The sequence below is a fragment of the Danio rerio genome, chromosome 4, assembly GCF_052040795.2.
Source record: "Danio rerio strain M-AB ecotype USA chromosome 4, GRCz13ab, whole genome shotgun sequence".
Classification (NCBI taxonomy): domain Eukaryota; kingdom Metazoa; phylum Chordata; class Actinopteri; order Cypriniformes; family Danionidae; genus Danio; species Danio rerio.
In genome coordinates, this window is record NC_141024.2 from 37,318,325 (window position 1) to 37,346,236 (window position 27,912).

At 41.7% G+C, this 27,912-nt stretch overlaps 1 protein-coding gene and 3 non-coding genes across 4 annotated transcripts in view; 3 read left to right on the forward strand and 1 right to left on the reverse strand.

Moving 5' to 3' along the window:
• LOC141381693 (uncharacterized) overlaps window positions 1–27,912 on the reverse strand; it is an 835,171-nt gene that overhangs the window by 452,219 nt on the left and 355,040 nt on the right. The window lies entirely within an intron of this gene.
• Window positions 8,014–8,084, forward strand: trnag-ccc (transfer RNA glycine (anticodon CCC)). Its single transcript has one exon. It is a non-coding gene; the product is annotated as a tRNA-Gly (tRNA).
• On the forward strand, window positions 12,292–12,362 carry trnag-ccc (transfer RNA glycine (anticodon CCC)). The gene has a single exon. It is a non-coding gene; the product is annotated as a tRNA-Gly (tRNA).
• On the forward strand, window positions 12,610–12,680 carry trnag-gcc (transfer RNA glycine (anticodon GCC)). Its single transcript has one exon. It is a non-coding gene; the product is annotated as a tRNA-Gly (tRNA).

Below are 27,912 nucleotides of genomic sequence, written 5' to 3' on the forward strand. Positions count from 1 at the left end.
GCAGCAGTCACACCCCACTAGGGCAGCAATTTAGGCATATCAGCATTGGTGGTTCAGTGGTAGAATTCTTGCCTGCCACGCGGGAGACCCGGGTCCGATTCCCGGCCAATGCAAATCCTGTTTTGTGTTGCCACTCTTTCAGCTCTGGGTAACAGCCTTGCAGCAATCACACCCCACTAGGACAGTTGTATAAGCATATCAGCATTGGTGGTTCAGTGGTAGAATTCTCGCCTCCCACCCGGGAGTCCTGTGTCCGATTCCTGGCCAATGCAATTTCTGTCTTGTGTTGCAACTCTTCCAGTTCTGGGTAACAGCCTTGCAGCAATCACACCCCACTAGGACAGCAGGATGAGCATATCAGCATTGGTGGTTCAGTGGTAGAATTCTCGCCTCCCACGCAGGAGACCCGGATTCGATTACCGGCCAATGGAATTCATCTTTTGTGTTGCTACTCTTCCAGCTCTGGGTAACAGCCTTGCAGCAATCACACCCCACTAGGACAGCAGTGTGAGCATATCAGCATTGGTGGTTCAGTGTTAGAATTCTCGCCTCCCACGCAGGAAACCCAGGTCCGATTTCCGGCATATGCAAATCCTGTTTTATGTTGCTACTCTTTCAGCTCTGGGTAACAGCCTTGCAGCAATCACAACCCACTAGGACAGCAGTATGAGCATATCAACGTTGGTGGTTCAGTCGTAAAAATCCCATTTGTGACGCGGGAGGTCTGTTTTCCGGCTAATTCAATTCCTGTTTTTTGTTGCTACTCTTCCAGCTCTGGGTAACAGCCTTGCAGCAGTCACACCCCACTAGAGCAACAATATAAGCATATCAGCATTGGTGGTTCAGTGGTAGAATTCTCACCTCCCACGCGGGAGACTCGGGTCCGATTCCCGGCCAATGGAATTACTGTTTTGTGTTGCTACTCTTCCAGCACTGGGTAACAGCCTTGCAGCAATCACACCCCACTAGGACAGATTTGTGATTATAACAGCATTGGTGGTTCAGTGGTAGAATTCTCGCCTGCCACGCGGGAGACCTGGGTTCGATTGCTGGCCAATGCAAATCCTCTTTTGTGTTGCTACTCTTCTAGCTCTGGGTAACAGCCTTGCAGCAATCACACCCAACTAGGACAGCAGTATGAGCATATCAGCAGTGGTGGTGCACTGGTAGAATTCTCGCCTGCCACGCGGGAGACCTGGGTCCTATTTCTGGCCAATGCAAATCCTGTTTTGTGTTGCTACCCTTCCAGCTCTGGGTAACAGCCTTGCAGCAATCACACCCTACTAGGAGAGCAGTATGAGCATATCAGCATTGGAGGTTCAGTGGTAGAATTCTCGCCTGCCACGTGGTAGACCTGGGTCCGATTCCCGGCCAATGCAATTTCTTTTTTGTGTTGCTACTCTTCCAGCTCTGGGTTACAGCCTTGCAGCAATCACAACCCACTAGAACAGCAGCATGAGCTTATCAGCATTAATGGTTCAGTGGTAGAATTCTCGCCTCCCACACGGGAGACCTGGGTCTGATTCCCGGCCAATGCTATTCCTGTTTTGTGTAGTTTATCTTCCAGCTCCGGGTAACAGCCTTGCAGCAATCACACCCCACTAGGACAGATGTTTGAGCATATCAGCATCGGTGGTTCAGTGGTAGACTTCTTGCCTGCCACGCGGTAGACCTGGGTCCGATTCCCCGCCAATGCAATTTCTTTTTTGTGTTGCTACTCTTTCAGCTCTGGGTAACAGCCTTGCAGCAATCACAACCCACTAGGACAGCAGCATGAGCATATCAGCATTAATGGTTCAGTGGTAGAATTCTCACCTCCCACGCGGGAGACCCGGGTCCGATTCCTGGCCAATGCAATTCTTGTTTTGTGTTGCTAATCTTCCAGCTCTGGGTAACAGCCTTGCAGCAATCACACCCCACTAGGACAGCAGTATGAGCATATCAGCATTGGTGGTTCACTGGTAGAATTCTCGCCTGCCAGGCGGGAGAACCGAGTTCGATTCCGGGCCAATGCAAATCATCTTTGATGTTGCTACTCTTCCAGCTCTGGGTAACAGCCTTGCAGCAATCACACCCAACTAGGACAGCAGTGTGAGCATATCAGCAGTGGTGGTTCACTGGTAGAATTCTCGCCTACCATGTGGGAGACCCGGGTCCGATTCCTGGCCAATGCCAATCCTGTTTTGTGTTGCTACTCTTCCAGCTCTGGGTAACAGCCTTGCAGCAATCACACCCTACTAGGAGAGCAGTATAAGCATATCAGCATTGGTGGTTCAGTGGTAGAATTCTCGCCTACCACGTGGCAGACCCTGGTCCAGTTCCTGGCAAATGCAAACCCTGTTTTGTATTGCTACTCTTCCAGCTCTGGGTAACAGCCTTGCAGCAATCACACCCCACTAGGACAGTTGTATAGGCCTATCAGCATTGGTGATTTAGTGGTAGAATTCTCGCCTGCCACGCGGGAGACCCTGGTCCGATTTCCGGCCAAGGCACATCCTCTTTTGTGTTGCTACTCTTACAGCTCTGGGTAACAGCCTTGCAGCAATCACACCCCACTAGGAGAGCAGTATGAGCATATCAGCAGTGGTGGTTCACTGGTAGACTTCTTGCCTGCCACGCGGTAGACCTGGGTCCGATTCCCAGCCAATGCAATATCTTTTTTGTGTTGCTACTTGTAGCTGACGCTGATTGGTCAGCTTGTAATTTTGTTTATTGTTTTGAATTTCATTATTTGAATGTGTATTGGTATATGTTTGTTACTAATTTCTTTGTTTCCGGTTGGCCTGAGTGGGAAGTCACATGATTCTCATTGATTGATTTAACCTGCGAGAGTTTGTATGGTCACTCAGGATAGTGAGATCTCAATGCAAGCACCTGTTTAATGTTCCTGCGTATTCTACAGCTGGTTATCAGGTCAACACGGTAAACTAAACATTGTTTATATATTATTTGTTTATTTTGATGTCCTTTTGATCTGTATTTGTGTGAAACATTTGGTTTGTTTATTTGTTTATCTTTTAGTTTTCACGGTGTTCAATAAAGAAAATCCATATGGACATCAGTATTTGGAAGCGTGGAGTGTTTTATTAACCGGCGGGTAGTTACAGTGAAAACGTGGCCCAAATTCCACCTTACCAAGGTGTTTATCAGCGGTGCACAGCAACGGTGAGCAGCTCGTATCTCTGGACGGACTTTTGTGCGCGGCTGGGCTGCCTCAGTGGTGACGGAGGACGCTATTTTCGGCGCGTGATTCCTCCGTGAAAGTCTGAGACTGTGGAAGCTATTTAGCAGCGGCGGTCTGTGAGGAACTGGTTTCGTGACGTCATACAAGCTGCTGCCTTGGTGTTGGCAGCAGCGAGATTCAGAGCGCAGTTTGGCGTCTTTCTCACGTGGCGGATCCTTTCATTCATCTCTCATTCATCGGCGTCATAGCAGGTCAGACTGTGGTATTTGAATGCCGTCTTTGGCGAAAAGTTGATGTTTTAAAGAGTTGGATCCAAGTTGTTTAAAGGTAAAGTTGCTTATAACCAGAGAGAGAGAGGAAAAATATGTGCTGATGGTAATGGTTTGAAATTGCTGTGACTGTATCAATGTTTAAGGGTTAACATAGATATTAACTTTTTGTAGAAAAAAAGGTTTTAAAATGCATGTAAATATTTCACAGTATTAAGGGTATTGTTTTGAAGTGAGTTTGAGTGTTTAATAATCTCATGGTTGTGTTGTGTAAAGTGTGTGCACATAGAAAATAATTGACAAAAACAAACAAAAAAAATGTCTGTTCAAGATGAGTCAGCTGAACAAAATGAATGTTTATTACAAGAGCAAGTTTTAATGGATGATGTATATGAAATTGAGGGCACTGTGAGAAATCGCTATACATTATGTACCACATGCACTGAAAAATCTGAGGTGAGGTTTAAAGAACTTAATTCTGGTTCATCAACGGTAAATGAGGTTAGAAAATCTTCCCGTGACAAGTTTTTGACACCAAAGATGCAGGAGTTGAAGGAGCAAGAGTTGATCCAGAAGAAAAAGAAGTTTATAACTGCATATGAGAGTTGGAAGATTCATGTAAGAGATGTTCGTTTTAAACTGAAGCATGAGTGTTCTGAAAGTGATTTGTATGATATGATGGATGAGGTTGAGAAGAAAGAGTCTGACATGAAAGTGTTGTATGATAACATTCGATCTCAAGTAGTACCAAGTCAAGAAATTAGGAGGAAAATTGATGCATGTTCAGCTGTTACTGCAGACTTGCTGAAGATAATGAGGGTACGCCTGGTAGAAGATGGCATAGAGTTTGATGCTGAAGCGGAGAAGGCAAGACTGCGTATGCTGCTGGACTGTGAGTATGCGAGGTCCATTTATGGATCTACAGTGTCTAGAGCTGCAGCTCTTAGTAATCATTCAAAACCACTTTCAGAATCTTTAAGCATTTCTGGTAAGAGAGCAGAGGCTGCTGCTTTGTTGGCCGCAAAGAAAGCTGAAATTGAAATGGAGGCCGATATCAATGAGCATAGGCAGCGATTAAAGAAACTTGAAAATCGCAGAGATGTTGAGGTCATGGAAGCAAGACTTCGAGTGTACACTGAAGAGGAAATTAAGAATGAACAGCCAGCAATGTGGTTCAGCCTGCGCAGATGTGAGTAACCTTATTCTTCCTGATTCTAACACACCAGATTTGGATAAACAAGACCCAGAAAGTAAAGTATCTGTCACACAGACATTACAAGAGTCAGTGGCCTTATCCCGTCTTCCTGTTCCAGAACCTTTTGTATTTTTCGGTGACCCACTTAAGTTTATAGAATGGAGCATAATGTTTAAGTCACTTATAGAAAGACGGTGTCCAAATTCAGCAGACAGACTCTTCTATTTGCAAAGGTATATTGATGGTGAAGCCAAATCAGTTCTTGAAGGCACCTTTTATAGAAAAGATGATCAAGCTTATCAGCAAGCATGGGAAAAGTTAAATGCCAGATATGGTCACTCCTTCGTGGTACAACGTGCCTTTAGAGAGAAACTTAGTAAATGGCCCAAGATTGGTGCATCCGAATACGTTAAATTAAGAGAGTTCAGTGATTTTTTGCAATCATGCAGTGATGCCATGCCACACGTCAAGAGTCTTAATGTGCTGAACGACTGTGAGGAGAACCAGAAGATATTGCTTAAACTTCCCAATTGGGTGATTCATAGGTGGAACCGTTATGTCACAGAACAGTTGGACTTGAACAAAGAATACCCAAGCTTTTGCACCTTTGTTTCGTTTATCTCTAAGGAAGCACGCATAGCATGCAATCCTGTGTCATCTTTGTATGCATCAAAGACATCTGATGGGAATTCAATTAAGGAGATAAAGCATCCTAGGATAAGCTCGTTGGCAACCACTACGGACAATGTAGATGGAGCATGTGATTTGGCTGATTCTAGCAATTCTAAGGCGTCCAATTTAAGGAGTACATTAGTGCTTGGTGCAAGTTCAGTCGAATGTTTGTTTTGTGGAGAGGGACACTCAATCTATAAATGTCAAGATCTAACAGAGAAGACTGCAATGGAAAAGAGAGGGTTTATTATGGAGAATAAGTTGTGTTTTGCATGCTTGAGAAAAGGACATTTCTCCAGGGACTGTAGAAACAGGGCCATATGTGCTGTATGCAAGAGGCACCACCCCACTCCGCTGCATGAAGATCGTCAGATAACAGATAAGCCAACTACTCAGGGTGTTTCACAAGTTGAAGAAAGTACATCCTCTTTATGTTGTATGAATGGTGGAGAAAAAGGTTTAACATCCATGATTGTTCCTGTATGGTTGTCTTCATCTAATTCTGAGAAGGAAATACTTGTATATGCTTTATTAGATACACAAAGCAGTCACACTTTCATTGATCAAGAGATATGTGAGCGATTGCAGGTAACAACAGATCCAGTAAAATTGAAGCTGTCCACTATGTTGGGAAAGGATCATATTGTAGAGAGCCAGAGAGTTTGCAGACTCCAAGTTAGAGGGTTCTTTTCAGATAGTTCATTCTGTTTGCCTCCTGCTTATAAGAGGGACTTCATTCCCTTTGAACGGACACATGTTCCTACCTGTGAAACTGCTAAAAGATGGAGACATCTAGCAAAGATTGCTGATGAAATGCCTGCACAAATGGATTGTGGAGTAGGTCTCCTTATTGGTTATGATTGCTCTAGAGCATTGGCACCTCGACAGGTCATCAGTGGAGGTGATGAAGAGCCTTATGCCATCAAGACTGACCTGGGCTGGAGCATTGTGGGGGGTACTCCACACTGTACAAAGGTGAATGTGACTGGCTTATGCCAACGTATATCAATCCAGGAGCTTTATCCTGTGACACCTGCTGCTGTCATCAGATCATCGGAAATGGATTTTGCAGATACTCGATTGGGAGAGAAGATTATATCACAGGAAGATGTTCAGTTTCTGCACTGTATAACCGAAGGTGTTAATCAGAATGATGGTGGCTGTAATAAAAGTCTCGCATTAATACGATTAAAGCACCTTAAATGGAAACACTGCCCTGGCAAGTCATCAAAACACTTCAAAAAGAGGAAGATGTCACAGGGGAAGGGCCGTCCCCAACGTAAGAGTTTTAAGTCTGCTGACTGGGGAAAGAAGGCTTACGGAAAGCAGTTTGGGTATGAGAAAATACTGGGAGGAGGTAACCGGTTTGAAAGGAGTGGAAGTGGCAAGAAATTCTTTTGGAAAGGTGAAGTGATGGTTAAGCAAGGCTTATTGGTGGGAGGCCCAGAGGTAAAGGATGTTCAAGTATTAAAAACTGATGTTAAAATGCAAAGTGATTTTCTACAGCAACCATCACTGGTCTCAAAATGGACTACAGTTTTAAACGTTATTGCCCAGTTTCACAGACATGCAAAGAAGGTGAAGATGTCAGAACCTTTAGGAGTGAAGTGTTCCACTTGTACAACAGGATGCCTTTATGGAAGTGTTGCATGTACTCAACCTGGAATCAGGAAAGATGCCTTGTAATCATACATATCAGTTTGACCAGAGTCCAATTCAAAAGTTAATAGTACTGGTGAGCAGAGTTTAAAAATTGAAATGCTCTATAGTTTCATTAAATTACTTGGGTATGAAGCCCTCATTTTGTAATATAACCTTTATACTGTGGATAAATTGAGTATTAAAGTAATTATCAATTTTAACTAGAATGTGTATTTAAAAATATAAATAAATAATAATAAAAATTGAGTACTTTAATAAAATGTAGATTTTTAATTAGAACATATAAATTATGAATTGAGTTGGTATGGTGTTAAGGTTTGAAAATTGCCATTGACTGTATTATTAATTTCTGAAGTCAAAGGTAATTTGGTGGGAGTGTAGCTGACGCTGATTGGTCAGCTTGTAATTTTGTTTATTGTTTTGAATTTCATTATTTGAATGTGTATTGGTATATGTTTGTTACTAATTTCTTTGTTTCCGGTTGGCCTGAGTGGGAAGTCACATGATTCTCATTGATTGATTTAACCAGCGAGAGTTTGTATGGTCACTCAGGATAGTGAGATCTCAATGCAAGCACCTGTTTAATGTTCCTGCGTATTCTACAGCTGGTTATCAGGCCAACACGGTAAACTAAACATTGTTTATATATTATTTTGATGTCCTTTTGATCTGTGTTTGTGTGAAACATTTGGTTTGTTTATTTGTTTATCATTTAGTTTTCACGGTGTTCAATAAAGAAAATCCATATGGACATCAGTATTTGGAAGCTTGGAGTGTTTTATTAACCGGCGGGTAGTTACACTACTCTTCCAGCTCTGGGTAACAGCCTTGCAGCAATCACACCCAACTAGGACAATAGTATGAGCATATCAGCAGTGGTGGTTCACTGGTAGAATTCTCGCCTGCCACGCGGGAGACACGGGTCCGATTCCCGGCCAACGCAGTTCCCTTTTTGTGTTGCTTCTCTTCCAGCTCTGGGTAACAGTCTTTCAGCAATCACACCCCACTAGGAGAGCAGTATGAGCATATCAGCATTGGTGGTTCAGTGGTAGAATTCTCGCCTCCCATGCGGGAGACCTGCGTCCGATTCCCGGCCAATGCTATTCCTGTTTTGTGTTGCTACTCTTCCAGCACTGTGTACCAGCCTTGCAGCAATCACACCCCACTAGGACAGATTTCTGATTATAACAGCATTGTTGGTTCAGTGGTGGAATTCTCGCCTGCCAGGCGGGAGACCTGAGTTCGATTCCGGGCCAATGCAAATCCTCTTTGATGTTGCTACTCTTCCAGCTCTGGGTAACAGCCTTGCAGCAATCACACCCCACTAGGACAGTTGTATAAGCATGTCAGCATTGGTGGTTCAGTGGTAGAATTCTCGCCTGCCACGCAGGAGACCCGGGTCCGATTCCCGGCCAATGCAACTCCTCTTTTGTGTTGCTACTCTTCCAGCTCTGGGTAACAGCCTTGCAGCAATCACACCCCACTAGGACAGCAGTATGAGCATATCAGCAGAGGTGGTTTAGTGGTAGAATTGTCGCCTCCCATACAGGAGACCTGGGTCCGATTTCCGGCCAACGCAGTTCCCTTTTTGTGTTGCTTCTCTTCCAGCTCTGGGTAACAGCCTTGCAGCAATCACACCCCACTAGGAGAGCAGTATGAGCATGTCAGCATTGGTGGTTCAGTGGTAGACTTCTTGCCTGCCACGCGGTAGATCCGGGTCCGATTCCCGGTCAATGCAATTTCTTTTTGTGTTGCTACTCTTCCAGCTCTGGGTAACAGCCTTGCAGCAATCACAACCCACTAGGACAGCAGCATGAGTATATCAGCATTAATGGTTCAGTGGTAGAATTCTCGCCTCCCACGCGGGAGACCAGGGTCCGATTCCTGGCCAATGCAATTCTTGTTTTGTGTTGCTAATATTCCAGCTCTGGGTAACAGCCTTGCAGCAATCACACCCCACTAGGACAGCAGTATGAGCATATCAGCATTGGTGAATCAGTGGTAGAATTCTCGCCTGCCACGCGGGAGACCTGGGTCCGATTCCTGGCCAATGCAACTCCTCTTTTGTGTTGCTACTCTTACAGCTCTGGGTAACAGCCTTGCAGCAGTCACACCTCACTAGGGCAGCAGTATAAGCATATCAGCATTGGTGGTTCAGTGGTAGAACTGTCGCCTGCCACGCAGGAGACCTGGGTCTGATTCCCGGTTAATACAAATCCTCTTTTATATTGCTACTCTTACAGCTCTGGGTAACAGCCTTGCAGCAATCACACCCCACTAGGACAGCAGTATGAGCATATCAGCATTGGTGGTTTAGTGGTAGAATTCTTGCCTCCCACACAGGAGACCTGGGTCCAATTCCCGGCCAACACAGTTCCCTTTTTGTGTTGCTTCTCTTCCAGCTCTGGGTAACAGCCTTGCAGCAATCACACCCCACTAGGAGAGCAGAATTAGCATATCAACATTGGTGGTTCAGTGGTAGATTTCTCACCTCCCACGCGGGAGACCCGGGTCCGATTCCCGGCTAATGCAATTCCTATTTTGTGTTGCTACTCTTCCAGCACTGGGTAACAGCCTTGCAGCAATCACACCCCACTAGGACAGATTTATGATTATAACAGCATTGGTGGTTCAGTGGTAGAATTCTCGCCTCCCACGCGGGAGACCCGGGTCTTATTCCTGGCCAATGCAATTCCTCTTCTGTGTTGCTAATCTTCCAGCTTTGGGTAACAGCCCCTACTGGGTAGCAATCACAACCCACTAGGACAGCAGTATGAGCATATCAGTGTTGGTGGTCCCATTTGTGACGCGGGAGGTCTGTTTTCCGGCCAATTCAATTCCTGTTTTTTGTTGCTTCTCTTCCAGCTCTGGGTAACAGCCTTGCAGAGGTTACACCCCACTAGGGCAGCAATATAAGCATATGAGCATTGGTGGTTCAGTGGTAGGATTCTCGCCTGCCACGTGGGAGACCCGGGTCTGATTCCTGGCCAATGCAATTCTTGTTTTGTGTTGCTAATCTTCCAGCTCTGGGTAACAGCCTTGCAGCAATCACACCCCACTAGGACAGCAGTATGAGCATATCAGCATTGGGGGTTCACTGGTAGAATTCTCGCCTGCCATGTGGGAGACCCTGGTCCGGGTCCTGGCCAATGCAAACCCTGTTTTGTGTTGCTATTCTTCCAGCTCTGGGTAACAGCCTTGCAGCAATCACACCCCACTAGGACAGTTGTATAAGCATATCAGCATTGGTGGTTCAGTGGTAGAATTCTCGCCTGCCATGCGGGAGACCCGGGTCCGTTTCCCGGCCAATGCAAATCCTGTTTTGTGTTGCTACTCTTCCAGCTCTGGGTAACAGCCTTGCAGCAATCACACCCCACTAGGACAGCTGTATAAACATATCAGCATTCGTGGCTCAGTGGTAGAATTCTCGCCTGCCACGCAGGAGACCCGGGTCCGATTCCCGGCCAATTCAAATCCTCTTTTGTGTTGCTACTCTTACAGCTCTGGGTAACAGCCTTGCAGCAATCACACCCCACTAGGAAAGCAGTATGAGCATATCAGCATTGGTGGTTTAGTGGTAGAATTCTCGCCTCCCACACAGGAGACCTGGGTCTGATTCCCAGCCAACGCAGTTCCCTTTTTGTGTTGCTTCCCTTCCAGCTCTGGGTAACAGCCTAGCAGCAATCACACCCCACTAGGAGAGCAGTATGAGCATATCAGCATTGGTGGTTCAGTGGTAGAATTCTTGCCTCCCATGCGGGAGACCCGTGTCCGATTCCCGGCCAAAGCAATTCCTGATTTGTGTTGCTACTCTTCCAGCACTGGGTAACAGCCTTGCAGGAATCACACACCACTAGGACAGATTTATGATTATAACAGCATTGGTGGTTCAGTGGTAGAATTCTCGCCTGCCGCGTGGGAGACCCGGTTTCGATTCCCAGCCAATGCAAATCCTCTTTTGTGTTGCTACTCTTACAGCTCTGGGTAACAGCCTTGCAGCAATCACACCCAACTAGTACAGCAGTATGAGCATATCAGCAGCGGTGGTTCACTGGTAGAATTCTCACCTGCCACGCAGGAGACCCGGGTCCGATTCCTGGCCATTGCAAATCCTGTTTTGTGTTGCAACTCTTCCAGCTCTGGGTAGCAGCCTTGCAGCAATCACACCCCACTAGGACAGTTGCATAAGCATATCAGCATTGGTGGTTCAGTGGTAGAATTCTCGCCTGCCACGGAGGAGACCCGGGTCTGATTCCCGGCCAATGCAAATCCTCTTTTGTGTTGCTACTCTTACAGCTCTGGGTAACAGCCTTGCAGCAATCACACCCCACTAGGACAGCAGTATGAGCATATCAGCATTGGTGGTTTAGTGATAGAATTCTCGCGTCCCATACAGGAGACCTGGGTCCGATTCCCGGCCAACGCAGTTCCCTTTTTGTGTTGCTTCTCTTCCAGCTCTGGGTAACAGCCTTGCAGCAATCACACCCCACTAGGACAGCAGTATGAGCATATCAGCATTGGTGGTTCACTGGTAGAATTCTCGCCTGCCATGTGGGAGACCCTTGTCCGGTTCCTGGCCAATGCAAACCCTGTTTTGTGTTGCAACTCTTCCAGCTCTGGGTAACAGCCTTGCAGCAATCACACCCCACTAGGACAGTTGTATAAGCATATCAGCATTGGTGGTTCAGTGGTAGAATTCTCACCTGCCACGCGGGATACCCGGGTCCGATTCCCAGCCAATGCAAATCCTCTTTTGTGTTGCTACTCTTACAGCTCTGGGTAACAGCCTTGCAGCAATCACACCCCACTAGGAAAGCAGTATGAGCATATCAGCATTGGTGGTTTAGTGGTAGAATTCTCGCCTGCCACGTGGGAGACCCTGGTCCGGTTCCTGGCCAATGCAAACCCTGTTTTGTGTTGCTACTCTTCCAGCTCTGGGTAACAGCCTTGCAGCAATCACCCCCCACTAGGACAGCTGTATAAGCATATCAGCATTGGTGGCTCAGTGGTAGAATTCTCGCCTGCCACTCGGGAGACCCGGGTCCGATTCCCGGCCAATGCAAATCCTCTTTTGTGTTGCTACTCTTACAGCTCTGGGTAACAGCCTTGCAGCAATCACACCCCACTAGGAAAGCAGTATGAGCATATCAGCATTGGTGGTTTAGTGGTAGAATTCTCGCCTCCCACACAGGAGACCTGGGTCGGATTTCCAGCCAACGCAGTTCCCTTTTTGTGTTGCTTCCCTTCCAGCTCTGGGTAACAGCCTAGCAGCAATCACACCCCACTAGGAGAGCAGTATGAGCATATCAGCATTGGTGGTTCAGTGGTAGAATTCTTGCCTCCCATGCGGGAGACCCGTGTCCGATTCCCGGCCAATGCAATTCCTGATTTGTGTTGCTACTCTTGCAGCACTGGGTAACAACCTTGCAGCAATCACACCCCACTAGGACAGATTTATGATTATAACAGCATTGGTGGTTCAGTGGTAGAATTCTCGCCTGCCGCGCGGGAGACCCGGTTTCGATTCCCAGCCAATGCAAATCCTCTTTTGTGTTGCTACTCTTACAGCTCTGGGTAACAGCCTTGCAGCAATCAAACCCCACTAGGACAGTTGTATAAGCATATCAGCATTGGTGGTTCAGTGGTAGAATTCTCGCCTGCCACGCGGGAGACCCGGGTCCGATTCCCGGCCAATGCAAATCCTCTTTTGTGTTGCTACTCTTACAGCTCTGGGTAACAGCCTTGCAGCAATCACACCCCACTAGGACAGCAGTATGAGCATATCAGCGTATGTGGTTTAGTGGTAGAATTCTCACGTCCCACACAGGAGACCTGGGTCCGATTCCCGGCCAACGCAGTTCCCTTTTTGTGTTGCTTCTCTTCCAGCTCTGGGTAACAGCCTTGCAGCAATCACAACCCACTAGGACAGCAGTATGAGCATATCAGCATTGGTGGTTCACTGGTAGACTTCTCGCCTGCCACGTGGGAGACCCTGGTCCGGTTCCTGGCCAATGCAAACCCTGTTTTGTGTTGCAACTCTTCAAGCTCTGGGTAACAGCCTTGCAGCAATCACACCCCACTAGGACAGTTGTATAAGCATATCAGCATTGGTGGTTCAGTGGTAGAATTCTCGCCTGCCACGTGGGAGACCCTGGTCCGGTTCCTGGCCAATGCAAACCCTGTTTTGTGTTGCTACTCTTCCAGCTCTGGGTAACAGCCTTGCAGCAATCACACCCCACTAGGACAGTTGTATAAGCATATCAGCATTGGTGGTTCAGTGGTAGAATTATCGCCTGCCACGCGGGAGACCCGGGTCCGATTCCCGGCCAATGCAAATCCTCTTTTGTGTTGCTACTCTTACAGCTCTGGGTAACAGCCTTGCAGCAATCACACCCCACTAGGAAAGCAGTATGTGCTTATCAGCATTGGTGGTTTAGTGGTAGAATTCTCACCTCCCACACAGGAGACCTGGGTCTGATTCCCGGCCAACGCAGTTCCCTTTTTGTGTTGCTTCCCCTCCAGCTCTGGGTAACAGCCTAGCAGCAATCACACGCCACTAGGAGAGCAGTATGAGCATATCAGCATTGGTGGTTCAGTGGTAGTATTCTCGCCTCCCATGCGGGAGACCCGTGTCCGATTCCCGGCCAATGCAATTCCTGTTTTGTGTTGCTACTCTTCCAGCACTGGGTAACAGCCTTGCAGCAATAACACCCCACTAGGACAGATTTATGATTATAACAGCATTGGTGGTTCAGTGGTAGAATTCTCGCCTTCCACGCGGGAGACCAGGTTTCGATTCCCAGCCAATGCAAATCCTCTTTTGTGTTGCTACTCTTACAGCTCTGGGTAACAGCCTTGCAGCAATCACACCCAACTAGTACAGCAGTATGAGCATATCAGCATTGGTGGTTCAGTGGTATAATTCTCGCCTGCCACGTGGGAAACCCTGGTCCGGTTCCTGGCCAATGCAAACCCTGTTTTGTGTTGCAACTCTTCCAGCTCTGGGTAACAGCCTTGCAGCAATCACACCCCACTAGGACAGTTGTATAAGCATATCAGCATTGGTGGTTCAGTGGTAGAATTCTCGCCTGCCACGCGGGAGACCCGGGTCCCATTCCCGGCCAATGCAAATCCTCTTTTGTGTTGCCACTTTTACAGCTCTGGGTAACAGCCTTCACACCCCACTAGGACAGCAGTATGAGCATATCAGCGTTGGTGGTTTAGTGGTAGAATTCTCGCCTCCCACACAGGAGACCTGGGTCCGATTCCTGGCCAACCCAGTTCCCTTTTTGTATTGCTTCTCTTCCAGCTCTGGGTAACATCCTTGCAGCAATCACACCCCACTAGGACAGCAGTATGAGCATATCAGCATTGGTGGTTCCCTGGTAGAATTCTTGCCTGCCACGTGGGAGACCCTGGTCCGGTTCCTGGCCAATGCAAACCCTGTTTTGTGTTGCTACTCTTCCAGCTCTGGGTAATAGCCTTGCAGCAATCACAACCCACTAGAACAGCAGTATGAGCGTATCAGCGTTGGTGGTTCAGTGGTAAAATTCCTGTTTGTGACGCGGGAGATCCGTGTCCGTTTTCCGGCCAATGCAATTCCTGTTTTGTGTTGCTACTCTTCCAGCTCTGGGTAACAGCCTTGCAGCAATCACACCCCACTAGGACAGCAGTATGAGCATATCAGCATTGGTGGTTCCCTTGTAGAATTCTAGCCTGCCACGCGGGAGACCCTGGCCAATGCAAACCCTGTTTAGTGTTGCTACTCTTCCAGCTCCGGGTAACAGCCTTGCAGCAATCACACCCCACTAGGACAGTAGTATGTGCATATCAGCATTGGTGGTTCAGTGGTAGAAGTCGTCTGCCATGCGGGAGACCCGGGTCTGATTCCCGGCCAATGCAAATCCTGTTTTGTGCTCCTACTCTTCAAGCTTTGTGTAACAGCCTAGCAGCAATCACACTCCACTAGGACAGCAGTATGAGCATATCAGCATTGGTGGTTCAGTGGTAGAATTCTCACTTGCCACGCGGGAGGCCTGGTGTCGATTCACGGCAATAACATTTGCGGTTTTGTGTGGCTCCTGTTCCAGCTCTGGTTGACGGCCTTTTAGCTCTCACACAACACAAAGGCAAGAAACAACATGGATTAGCATTGGTGGTTCAGTGGTAGAATTCTCACCTGTCACGTGGGAGACCCAGGTTTACTTCTCGGCTAATGCAATTACTGTTTTGTGATGCTACTCTTCCAGCTCTGGGTAACAGCCTTGTAGCAATCACACCCCACTAGGGCAGCAATATGAGTATATCCGTATTGGTGGTTCAGTGGTAGAATTCTCGCCTGCCATGCGGGACACATGAGCTCGATTCCCGTCTAGTGCAGTTGCTGTTTTGTGTGGCTTCCAGCTACATGTAACTATCTTGCAGCACTGACTCCCCACAAGGGCAAAAGAACATATGTGCCAGCTTTGGTGTTTCAGTGGTAGAATTTTCGCCCGCCTTGTGGAGGAAATGGGTCTGATTGCCAGCCAATGCAGTTGCTGGTCTGTGTTGCTACTCTTCCAGCTGCATGTAACAGCATAGCAGCAATCACACCCCACTAGGGTAGGATAACATGTGTTTCAGCATTGATGGTTTAGTGCCCTATCATACGCGCGGCGCAACAGTATATTGCTAGTTTAAGCTTGACACAAGAGTCGTTTTGAGACGTTGCGCTACGCTGTTTAAATAGCAAATGCATTAGCGCTCATATGTGCACCCATAGGCGTTCTGGTCTAAAAAAGAAGGTGTTCTGAGGCGCACTGCTGGCGCGTTGCTATTTTGAGAAACTAAAATAGATTTTTCATTAGACCAAAACAAACCCGGTCTAAACTCCTGCGCAGAGTTGCGCCTTGCTTACACACAATTCTCACCTGCCACGTGGGAGATTCGTGTCCGATTCCCGGCCAATGGCAAAATAATAAGCAGGTCAGCATTTGTGGATTTGTGTTGATTCCTGGCCAATGCAATTTATGTTGCTCCCCTTCCAGCTGCATGTAACCGCCTGGCAGCACTCGGAGCCCACAAGGGCAGGTGAACATGTGAGGCAGCAATGGTGGTTCAGTGGTTGAATTCTCGCCTCCCATGCAGGAGACCGGGGTCTGATTCTTGGCCAATGCAGTTCATGTTTTGTGTTGCTCCTCTTCCAGCTGCATGTAACAGCCTTGCAGCACTCACACACCAAAAAGGCAAGGAAAGACATGTGTCAACATTGGTGGCTCAGTGGTAGAATTCTTGCCTGCTTATAGCCGTACCACCCTGGGAACAGTAGAGGACACTAGTGAGCGATACAGGGAGTGAACAGCTGCAGTTCAAAGACAGGGTCTCCTTCATTTTAGAATATTTGTTTTGTTTGTTTGTGTTGTTTTTGTGAAGTGAAATAGAGTCTATTTTATTTTATTTTTTTAAACCACCTGAGAGCAGCATCTTGCTAACTGGAGGGTGTTTTTTTTTTTTTCACTTTTCCTGGGCATAAAATGGACGGTTCTGTGGCAAACGAAACTGGGCTGGATGCAGAGACTTTCTTGGTAAATGAAACTAGACTGAATGGAGGGACAAGAATGGTTAACGACAATGGACTGGACGATAGACAACGAGCTGGACAAAGGAAAAACTTGGTGGAAAAAAATATTTAAAAGAAGTAACAGTAATAGTGAATGCCGAAGAAGTAAATGAGGTAAGAGCTGTGGACATCATTAAAGCAGTGACAGACAAGTGTGGTCATGGGAAGATTCTGGCTTTGAGACTGAGGCAAGGAAAAGAGTTTGAACTAACTATGGAAAAGCAAGAAACATGTGAGGAATTGATCTATGAACTGTTGATTAAGGAAATGAACTGTTAAAATCAAAAAGCTGCAAAACAGGGATTATGTTGTTTCTTTCATGCACCTGCCAGTCTATCTTTATGACAGAGACATTTTAGTAAAATTAGAAGGATGGGGAGTTTATCCCATATCAAAAATAAAAAGAAGAGTTTACACAGGCACTGACATTGAGGACGGATCAAGGTTGTTTTAAATGGTTTAAAGTGGAAGATGCCCAAAGAGGATATTATTTTATGAAGAATGTTTATTTTAATGTATTTGTTTTGTGAAATTTCTGGAGTTTTTAAATGTTAATGTAATGTGATGATGTTTTAAATAAAAAAAAAAAAATAAAACAAAAAAAGCACATTTTAATGGATTGCGCTGATTTTAAGTGCTATAAAGGTGAAGAAAAGGGACACTTTGCAAGGAATTGTAATAATGTCAAATGTCCAGAATTTAAACCATTTTTAAACAAGTGTGAATGTTGGATGGAAGGAGAGGAAGAATGGGGAGCAAAACAAGAGGACGGACAGGTGCATGAAAGAAACAAGGAAGAAGAAGATTTAAAAACAAGGGTTATGTAGGAGGAAACAAACAACATAAGGGAAGAGAGAGGAAAAAATGTGAACGAAAAACAGACGTCAGAACAAGAACAGTGGACACAAATGAAAATAACTGACAGTTTTAAAAACTTTTTAAATATGGTGGAAAACGATGAACAAAATAAGACTGATCAAGCCGAAGAAATGGAAAGTAATGGAGAAAAACTGACAGATTATGTAGAGAAGAACAAAGTGGAAAGAGGACTAATAAGAAGAAGAACAATAAAGGTAAAACCAAATGTGGACAGTGCAAGAAAAAAGATGTTGAAAAAGGTGCGAGTAAAAAATGTAAATAGGTATGAAGTGTTCAGAGGGCTGGAAGTGAGGTGGATTTTGTGCTCTTTGGAGTGTGAAGTTAATCTATATATTCAAATTGTATGTGTATAATCTGCTTGTAGACTTGCATACCATTAAAAGAATGTAGAAAAGGTCATAAAAAGAAGTGGATGAGAAGAGAGCGGGACAAAGCCTGAGTAAACAACTAATGTGTCTCAGGAAATGGATAAGAATAGAGCAACACATGTGTAAACAGATGACAGAGGTGGAATTTGGAGTCAAGGGCTAAACTAGGAGGGATCTTGTGTAATATATGGAGAACAAAGGAAAACAACGGATGTAAAGGGGTATTTAGGATAAGGCCAGGGCATGAGTGGGACAGAACTTTTCAGACAGGGATGCTACTGGGGGTCTCCTGAAAATTCTCCTTTGTTGTCGACAATAAAGTATATTCTTCTGATGTTCATAACCTCCAGACTGAGTTTGATTTAGTAAGAGAAAAACCAAGAAAACCACTACAGAAGAAGATGATGAGAAATAATGTTTTTTAAACCATTTTATTTATTTTTAACATGAATTTAATGTGTGTTTCTTTTATGGAAGGGGCTGTTAGTTCAGTGACAAAAATTGGTATGCAGATGTAGAGGATGAGACTGAAAATAACGGGTGGTTTTAATATTTTAATATCTTTCATCATGTTTTTAAACATTTTATTATGGAATGCAAGCGGTTTATTGAATGTGGAGAAATTTTAAAAAATGTTGGTGTTATGTAAAGAAGCTGATGTGATTGTTTTGCAAGAAACAAATTGGAAAAAGTTAAGTTTAAAATGGTTCAAAGTAAATGGGATGGTCAAATATATTTTAACAGTGGAGAGGATAAAGTAGGTTGTGGAGTAGTGATTTTAATAAAAAGAGGTATATATGAAAAAGAAAAAGTAATATTTGATGATGGAGTTGGGAAATGCATGGCGATGAAATTAGAAAAAGGTGAAGATAATTTCATAATTTATAATATTCATGCATCTAATAATTAGATCTGGAGAGTAAGATGGTATATAGAAAAGACAAGGGGAGGGAGGAGCTACTGAAAATGATGACAATGTAATTTAATAGATGTGTGGAGAGAGAGAAATAAGACAAAGAGGGAATTTTCAAGAATGCAACTGGTTTTAAATGAGGTTAAGTAGGATTGGTTATATGTTATGTAATGTAGAAATGAAAGACTATATCAAAAGTGTATTTTACAAAAACCTTGGATTTAGTGATCATTCGATTTTTTGTCTGAAGTTAGATTGTGTAAAAGTTGAAAGGGGATTGGGTGTATGGATTTTGAATGCAACAATTTTAAAACATGAGACATACAAAGTAAAATTAAACAAATAATTTTAAACAGTGAATTGGATAGAATGTATAGAGAAGATAAAAGAAAATGGTGGGACAACATGAAGTTAGACATAAAAAATGTTCAATAAAATATTGTAAAATTTTAATAATAATGGTTAAAAGAGTTAAAAATAATACATAAATTCAAATAAGAAGGGAATTAGAAGATGAAATAAAAAGACTGCAAATAGATCAAAATAAAGAGATTGGGAAATTCATATATTTACAAGAACAACTAAAATAGATGGAAAATGAAAAATGCAGAGGGGCTATAATTAGAAGCAAAGTACACTGTTGAAGGAGATCTTAGTTCTTAAAAAACTTTAAAAAAAGACTTGACAGAAAGCAGACTTAATGAAAGAGGTGTTGGATAAAAATGGAGAATTAAAACAAGGAACTGAGGAAATTTTAATAGCTGTTAAACATTTCTATGAACATATGTTTAAGAGACAAGGAATTATAAAGGTTGATAAACAGTTTCTTTCAAATCAAATAAAAGCAAAAGTTTCAGAAGAAGATACATTTTTTGTGATGCAGGAATAACAGAAGTAGAAATTGATGCAGCAATAGGACAGTTAGCTACGGAGAGGAGTCCAGGCATAGATGGTTTAAACAATGAGTTTTATAAGAATTTTAGAGAAATTATAGTACATGTTTTAAAAGAAGTATATGATGAGGTTTTTAACAAAAAAGAATTAAGTGAAAGAATGAAGACAGGAATGATTAAAATGATACACAAAAGAAGAAGTCCTTCAGATATAAAAAATTATAGGCCCTTAACAATGCTAAATACAGATTTTTAAATTTTAGCAAAGGTTTTAGCAAACAGACTTAGGAAAATATTACCTAAAATTACAAGCACTACACAGGCATATGGAGTAGAGGGGAGGGACATAATAGACACAGTTCAAAGTATAAGAGATACATGAGCATGTGGTTGGGTCTCCGGGCCTGCAGCTTCATAATATTGGCTTCATGTCAGTCCAGCAGGTGGCGGTAAAGCACATTTAAGTTTGACAACCGCCAAAATACTGAAGAAGATGTTGACAAACCGAAAGAGTCAAAAAAATGTGTTCCTGCTGCACAAGAGCGTCTGTACTTCTGCATGTGAGTTTAACACTTCTACATTACGCTGATTTGTGGAGATGATGAAGAGGGTTTAGATTAGTGGTGGGTAAAGCGAGGCTTCGTGAAACACTGAAACAGTCGAAGCAAATGTGTCGAAGCTTCGAAACGTTTCGAAACCCCACTCTACAGTGACATCTAGTGGTCATTTTTTGATGTATTGCACTGAAACAGCTTCAGCAAAGAACAGTTGAACAAATTGAGGAATTACACCCAACTTTGTATGTATACTCCTTCAAGTAACATAGTGTAGTGGTTAAAGAGTCAGTCTTCCATGCGGGGTTAGTAGGTTTTGAAGCCAGGTTGTCGCAGTTGTTTTGAAATGCTTTAATACCAATTGGTAATGCTTTGCTCTTGTATCGTTTTGTTTCAACATTGGTCTGATATCCGATTGAACAATTTGTGAATAAATATGTCGTTTTTGTCTTAAAACAAGGTTGTTGCTAGATCAAAAACGGTGGCCTGAAGTTATCAAGAAATATTTATATTATTCATTAAATTTCCCATTTATTGTATTTTATTAATGTCTACCCAAACCCTAAACCCAACCATACTGTAAAAATATTTATTATTGTTTTACAGTGTTACAAAAATGATGCTAAATTGATGGCGTAACTGCAGCTGTATCGTATTTAGGCTACACAAAACAGAAACATGATTAAAATACATAAAACCATGATTTCAGAGTATTTGTACAAGTCGGGATTCGAACCCAAAACATCATGCAAAGCATAGAATCAATTAGCAAACTCACAGTCCTCTAAGCCATATGATACAAAGATCATTTGATGATCTTGGCAATCAAATGAGGATTCGCCAGGTCTCGAAACGTTTCTAAGCTGATTGATGCTTTGAATCGCTTTAGTCACGTGACTAGGTGTTTCGAAAAGGTGCGTTCGACATGAAGCTCAGCTGCAGCCGGTGATCAACGAGATTAGGCGAGCGCAGGCGGGGGCATAGTTGAAAACGGAGCCGTCAAGACGGACAGCTGGACACTTCGGGACTCAAAGTTGCTGCAGTCATGATGACCGATCACATGGCGTCATCATATTTATTTTTTTGTTATTTTTATTTATAACAACAAAACATTTACAAATAAGACAGAATACAGTTTCTACAAACTGTAGTTCCTTTTTAAACAATAAGAGAGAATTATGAATAAAATATATAACAAATGCATGAGAGAAATAAGAGGAAATGAGAGGTTAATATAAACATAAAAACAAACAGGTCTATTAAATACAAAGCAATAAGCATAAATTCGAGGAGTTAAACATCAATCTTTAGGCTAATACTTCTTGTTTGAATCTGCTAAAAATGGGTTTACATATATGTACATTTATAGATATAAAAATTTCCAATGTAAAAAGCAAAACAAGGTGTTTTGATTAGGTCTTAATAAATGACATTATTTTGGATAATGAATGAATTTTCAAAAAAGTATTTTAATCCAAAATCCAAAAAAGATTGTGTTTAAAAGAACAAATGGTAAAATAAGTGAGCTATGTAGAAGTTTCCCAGAACGAGCAGGTAGCCTTTAAACTGCTAGACAGGAAATAAAATATATATTTATATTATAATAATAAAACCATTTTATAGTTATTTAATAAAATAGTTCTTTACTTTAATTTGTTAAGAGAGCTTTAGGGTGGCAGGATCAATGATTTACTTATTTAGGTTATTCACTAAAATATACACTAAAACATATAATTTAAATCGTTCATGGAGATGAATGCAGTAAATAGTCTGTATAAAAAAGTTAAAAATAAACCTGTGCAAACAAGCTAACCTTTATAACCAGATTATTTAACAAAAGATGATACTGCAGTAAAATATTTGTAGTCTTTTAATAAGCAAGATGTGTGCAGGATAGAGAGGGTGTGAAAAGTGAATTGTTTGTTTTGAAACTTTTGAATCGGAATTTGTCCAATTATAAACCCGAAATACACGTGTTTGTTGTCATGTGGTGAACTCGGCCAATCGTGTAATATCGGTGTCGTCATCAGAGCTCCTGCAGTCACTCTTCAGAAGCTGCACAGTCTGAGTTTGCCGTCTGATCTCGGAGCGCTGTCGCGGTTCTTTGATGCCACATGTGACAGTCACGTGGCGTCGGCGCAGCATCAATCCGGACAAGATTTCTAACCAGAATGCACCGCTTTAAGACAGATTTCGATCGATCTGCGCAGCGCTGCATGAAGTCGAACGCACCTAAACACTTTAGTCACGTGACTTGGGTGCTTCGAATCATGCTTCGGTGCAGTGTTTCGAAACACTTGCACTTCGGGATCTCGACACTGTGTCGAAACATCAGTTTCACGTCAGCCATCCCTAGTTTAGATGTGTGAGTGTGATTTAAATGTCTGATCCTGAAGATCAAATCCTCAAACTTTGGTTAAACACTGTGTCAAAACAGTCATTTAAACACTGTATAAAACACACAAAACCAGTTTTACACAATTGAACGTGTTTGTGCTTCTCTATATCAGTCTTACACGATGATTTCAGATCATTCAGCACAAAATCAACTTTAAACAGAGAGAGAGAGAGAGAAAGAGAGAGAGAGAGAGAGAGAGAGAGTCTTGAAAGTGAAAGCAGAGCTTCCGTTAACAGGAAGATGCGGATTGAGGTAAAGCTGGTTTTATATTCACACATTCAAACTTTCCCCCTAATAATATAATTTCTTTAAAGTATTATTTGCAAACTGCAAACAGTGAAATCATATTAGCAGCTAATGACTATCAAAGTACAACATTGTTCAAAGTCAAATAAACAGTGTTGAAGTTGTTTTCAAGTCATAATCGAATATTCAAAGTAACATGGTAAATAATATAGAGACTTCTAAATGAACGAATGTGTGAATATAAAACCAACTTTACCTCTATAAGCTGGTTTATATTCGCACTTTCGTCCAGTGACAGCTCCATACACTGTTTACCGTGGTACTTTGACCATTCAGACTAAAATCACATGCAAGTACGACTTTAAAACATTAGCATTGTTTAATTGACCGTGAACAGTCTTGTACATTTTGATAGTGATCGCCTGCTAATATGATCTCGCTATTTACAAGACTTTTCTGAAATGATCTTATTAAGGAGAAAGTCTGAATGTGTGAATATAAAACCAACTTTACCTCAATTATTGATGTTCCTTGAACTGCATTTAACAGTTTTAGTGCTAACTAACTACTAACTAAGCTAATAAATAAATAAATAGCTGGCTAGGACGGAAGTTGTTGTGACAGACACATAGTATGCACGTATCAAATGTGAAATATCTGAGGTGGGACATTATAAAACACTTAACATAAAAAAAATAAATAAAAATTAACATACCAAAACATCTACCAGAGAAACCTAAACTTCTGTCAAACTTTTCTTGTAATTCATCCTAACTACTGTTGAAAAAACGAGTCCCAATTGTCCAGATAAAGGGAAAAAAACTCACGTTAAGCGTTTTCTCCCCATTGAAGTCCATTATAAGGAAAAGGCAGGGCCGGCCCTGTACATTTGGGGGCCCTAAGCAAAATCATTTTGGGGTCCTACCTCGCTCTAAACAGTGGAGTATTGCCATTGCAAACCAGCCCACAATGATTATATTGCTTATTAAGTACAATCAATGAAACAGAAAAGTAAAGCTTAATTTCTTCTACTTAATAACTGTCTGAATGACTTGGACATTTTACAACAGCGCTGTTTCTGTCAACTAGCAGCTTAACAAATGAAGAATTAAACTTATTATCTTTAATAAAGGGAGCAGTGATTCCTACTTTGCATGCTTCTGGAGTGTTTATAACATATTTCATTAATTTAGCAAACAGACTGAAGCCTCTATAAAAGATTCTAGCTTGAGTTTTTTATTTTTATTTATTAATTCCAAAAGTAAAAACCCTGCAATGAAAGACAGCGAGCAATAAATAGCCAAAACTGAAAATGCATTACTTAGTAAAAAAATATACAATAAAAACTCAAGAAAACAACAACCAAACAATTAACATTAATGCAAAGATTGATCCATAAATAATCAAATCAATAAGTAAATAATGATACATATTAATATAAAAACAGAGAAAAAGGGAAGCAACAAATACTGGGTTAATATTAAAACCCAAACTTTATTATTCCCTTCAGTCTCTTTCCCTGTTCCTTACATTTAAGATGCAGGGTTCAGAGCTTATATTAAACTATAATTAATTCATTTAGCCGGCAGCTAGCTCTCTGCAACTCTCACATGGTCACTCACTGAAGCTGAGCAAGGCTGCGCCCGGTCTGTACCTAGATGGTAGACCACATGGGAAAGCTGGGTTGCTGCTGGAAGTGCTGTTAGTGAGACCAGCAGTGGGGGGTAAACCTGTGGTCTGAGCTTTTTTTCTACGTTAAGCATTTTATAATGTCCCTCTGAGGTGTCAGATCAGGGGTTAAACGAACACAGGGTTCAACTCTTAAGGGGCTCTATTTTGACGGTCAATGCGCAAAGCGCAGGGCGCAAATGCTTTCTGGATGTGTCAGAAGCCATGTTTGCTAATTTAAAAACGGGAAAATCCGCTTTGTGCTGTGGCGCATGGTCTGAAAGGGTTGAGTTTTTTTCTTAATGAGTTATAGGTGTGTTTTGAGAATAAACCAATCAGAGTCTCATCTCCCATTACCTTTAAGAGCCAGCTGCGTCATGCTATAAACGCATTTGCTATTTACAGGACGTAAAGTAAGTCTAAGTGGAAAAACTGAGCATTTCACTAGCAAACAGTTAACAGTTAACAGTTTTTTAACAGAAAACAGTTAAACAGAGCATCTACTGCGCAGGGATGAGAGATAATCTATCTACTTTCACTTTCGCTCTTGGATAGGGAAACCTTTACACACAGACATCAATTTGCATATAAAAAATTAATTTAGTTTGTTAAGCGCAAAGATTTGTTTCAAAACTATTTCTAAATTCAGTTCTAATTTCCAGCAAATTAATAAATGAACAACAATAACGAAGTGTGTTCAAAATACTGAGTTATATCCTAAAACACATGCTGTGCCCCATATGGTCTAAAACCTGACAGGTGGGCAAATCTAAGCTTGTTTTTAATAAAACAAATATAAATATGGATATAATAAATAATACTGCTAATAATAATAACATTATACAAAAGCAAATTGTTATGAATGAACTGAAAAAGCCTCCCGAGATGAAGAAGACATCAAAGCAGTGATTTTTCATATTTCTGTAGGCTAGAAAATAATATGTTTTGTAATATTTTAATCCTTTATATTTATATTCTATATCTATTCTTATTATATCCTATATATATCCTTAATATTTTATTTTTTCATGTGTAAAGATATTTTCGTATTGCTCTACATCTTGTGTGTATTAAGCAGTGTGTAAGCTCTGCGCAACTCTGCGCCGGAGTTTAGACCGGGTTTGTTTTTGTCTAATGAAAAATCTATTATAGTTTCTCAAAATAGCGACGCGCCAGCGGTCCGCCTCAGAACTCCTTCCTTTTTAGAACAGAACGCCTATGAGCACACATATGAGCGCTAATGCATTGGCTATTTAAACAGCATAGCGCAACGCCTCAAAATGACTCTTGCACCAAGCTGAAAATAGCAAAAGCCTATTGCGCCGCGCCTTGCGCTACATTGCGCCGGGTGTATGATAGGGCCCTAAAGATTTTTCCTACTGGGCCAGGGATTCAGATGCTTACTTGCCCTGCCAAAATTTTCACCGGCCCCACAAATAAAAACAAAGTTAAAAGCTCTAATCTCTTAGCCACGTATTTTAAAGGATGTATCAAAAGCCAAACATACAGTTAAAGTCAGAATTATTCGCCCCCTGATTAATTTTTTCTGTTTAACGGAGAGCAGATTTCTCCAGCACATTTCTAATCATAATAGTTTTAATAACTCATCTCTAATAACTGATTTATTTTCTCTTTGTCATGATGACAGTGAATAATATTAGACTACACTGTAAACGATTTCCTGTTAAATTAACAGTAAGTTACTGGCAACAATTATCCAGTAGCTGCTGTATTTCATAAAACAGTAACATTACTGTAATACTAATTACTTTAGTATTACATTTACTGTAAAATGTATTACATCATTTTACTGTTTTATTTTTTTACTGTAACACCAATTACAGTACTGATACACATACTGCAAAACTGAAAACAGGATTTTACTGTACATTTTTACCATGCAGAACTACGGTATTTTAATGTTACTTTCATTATTACTGTAAAGTATTTTACAGTTATTAAATGTTATTTTATTGTATTTAATAGTGCTACTTTATAATGAGCAAAAAAATGTTTAAAAATTGCACAAATGTTATTTTAACTGTTCAAGAAATGCAAGAAAAATAAAGAAACTGAAACTTTAACTTCACAATAAAAGTTTATTGTGTAAACCATACTGAAACAGTAGCAATTATTCAATATAACACAGCAACAGAACACTAATGAAAAATTGATCATTAAAACCAGTCAACAATTAATGCATCAAAAAGTATTACAATTTTAAAAACAGGTGAAAATACTGCTACAAGACACGAAATGATGAAGGCCAAACGATGTTGTAGAAAAGGGACAGTGAAAAAGGGCAGGAGCACTTCTGATGATCCTGCAAAAACAACAAGCAAAATCAATCACTGGAGTAAAAACTAATCATGCCTCAAATTATTTCATTCATTCAGAAACCAAACACCGCACTGCTGTTTTATATAAATAAAACACTGTTTTTTTGTCGTTTTTGTTGGCAAAATACAGATTGTTGTCTATTTACAATTACACTAACAGTAATGGGGAAAAGATCAGTCAAGTCAACACAAGTGTCCACACAGGTATGTAAAAAATAAAGTCTCATCTTAACTTAATGTCTGACTCTGTATAGCTTGAATATCTGATTCCATGACCACCCTAGAGCTTCCACGAATTTAAGAGGGGTGAACACAGTTAATTCTGACCTTAAGAGGCTACATATTAAAAATAAATAAATAAATAAAATAATCTAATTTAACGTGACTAATGTTAATTAAGTACTTTTAAGCTTTTAAAAAATCTACTTGAAAATCTACTTCTAACTAAAAAAATAATGCTAATGATGAGTTACTGACATTTGGTTCGCATAAAACAAAGTAATCACTAAGCATTCATTTTTGGCAAAATCTGCTGAAAGGCGCAGCAACACGAACAAATGTGTTAAAGTTGAGCAGAGAACTGAAGAGTAGTCAAGCAGTCTACTACTAGAAATGTTTGTGATAATATTTTGCAGTCAATTCGTTTTACTGTATTTCAATATGCAGTGATGGCATGTCAGTGAAACAAATAAATATTATTACACCTTACCAGTGACATTTCCTCAAATTAAATCATCATGACGTTACTGTGCACAGCATCAGTAAAACGTTAAGAATAATTTAAATACCACATTTTTTAAAACAGTCACTGCTGATTACAAACTTAAATTAAAGATAGGCTTACAGAAATCCTGAATGCATAATAATATGAAGATTTATTACTCACTGATGTCGAAGCACTTTCAGGTTGTCAGAGATGTAGACAGGACAGAATGTGCCATCAAATGAGCTCTTGTGCAGTCTTTGTTGGACATCCAGGTAGTATGTTCACCCACACTGTAAAAAAAAAAAAAAAAAAACAAATCTGTTATTTTACATGTTTTTTTTCCCAGCAGCTAGGTTAATAGAGTCATT